The sequence below is a fragment of the Acanthisitta chloris genome, unplaced genomic scaffold (genome assembly GCF_000695815.1).
Source record: "Acanthisitta chloris isolate BGI_N310 unplaced genomic scaffold, ASM69581v1 scaffold16309, whole genome shotgun sequence".
In the NCBI taxonomy this organism is placed as follows: domain Eukaryota; kingdom Metazoa; phylum Chordata; class Aves; order Passeriformes; family Acanthisittidae; genus Acanthisitta; species Acanthisitta chloris.
In genome coordinates this window covers 1-1,675 of record NW_008691006.1, presented here as the reverse complement: position 1 = coordinate 1,675, position 1,675 = coordinate 1, and positions in this window count along the sequence as shown.

Here is a 1,675-nt window from a genome sequence, read left to right as displayed (position 1 = left end):
TTAATTAACCAGGGGGAAGCCTGGCAGGGGTGTGGGAGATGAAGGGGAATGAGTGGAGGAAGCAGGATGGATGTGGCAGATAGAGGAGTTGTGCTGGGAGCACAGGGAGGTTCCTCCAAGGGCCCAGCTGGCAAAAGTCACTTGTGATGCAAAAATATGGATTGGGGACAAATAAAAGAAGGGTTTGAAAAGGCGAGCAAGAGTTGAAGGAAGAAGGCAACACAAGTGGGAAGGCATGGACATGAGGAAAGCCACACTGCAGTGAGGGTTCCAGGCACTGCACGGCACCGAGCGCGTCGAGGGGACCCTCTGTCCAGCTGTTGTGACAGGCACTTGGCTTCTCCATGACACCAGGAGAAGGATGTGCCCAAGCCACCAGTGAGGGCACAGTGTCCTGCTGAGGGCTGAGCAGTGATCTGCCTCTGCACAGCTCTCCCAGATCTGGCAGCCGGAAAAACAGCTCTCCCAGGTAAATGGACACCAGGAGTTAGGTTTCCCTCTTCTCTGCCAGACTCCCCTGGGCATGGGGAGCTTTACCAGACAACCCTTTTTGTCCAGTGTTCACCAGGTTCCAGGCAGGGAAAGCCCAGAGCTGTGCCCTGTGAGGCATGCCAGCAGGGATGGGATGTGGTCCAGAGGGTACCAGCAGAGTCTGAGCTTCCAGGACACAGCCCCAAACACCACAGAAAGGGAACCCAGACAGAAACATTGGAAAGGGAACTCAGCCACCAACACCACACACTCCCCAGCCCCCTCGTGCCCTCTGTGTTCCCCAAACCTCTCTGATCTGAGTGTTCTTTTGATCTCACAGCACCTCTCAAAATACATTATTTAGTCCCAATCCAGGCTCTGATCACTTTGAAGGTGTCACCATGTTCCCAGCTAGAAGAGAAATGTTCTTTCTACTATTTCACTGTAGAACAAATAACCTTGCAAATGCCCATGGTGACAGACATGCCCAAAGACAGATGCCCAAGCAGATGCACGACTTGATTCTTGAGGTAAAACAACCAGTGAAAAAATAATAATAAATACATCGCATAAACCCTGATAACATTGCAAAAAAATTCCCAGCTTCATTCACAAACAGCAGAACCACTACATGAAATACTCCTGCAACCGCAGAGCTGTAACACCAGAGCTCTAAGACACAAGGAGGTGAAAGATGCCTGATTTTCCCTGCTCGTGGAAAACAGCCAGACAGACAGGATTGTTTTTCCCAGCCATTCCCAAAGTGGGAAGCCCAAGTACAGCACCAGCCTTTCAGCAGAGCAGGGACAGGGAACGTTCAGCACCACCGCGACACATTGCAAGTTCCCTGCCGCATCTCCATCCCACTAAGGACCGATCGGGAAGGGAGGGAAGCGAAGGAGCCTTCCCGACTCGCGCCCCTTGTTCGGCTGCTTCGGCAGCGGCGACGAGGGAAACTTTGCATCCCTTTGGCTGCAGGGACAAGGGAGCACCCGGGTCGCCCCCAGACCCGAACGAGGGATGGCTAAACCAGAGGGGAGGAAAGAGGAGAGAGGGAGAGATGCCTCTCGCACCGTCACCTCCATCTCCTGCCAGCACCCCCTGTCTCTGTGCCTGCACGACCCCGGGGGGACACTTTGCAGCGATGTCCCCATCACCCCGAGGGGCGGTGGTCCTGTCCCTCCCCGGGGCTGCCCTCTGCAGC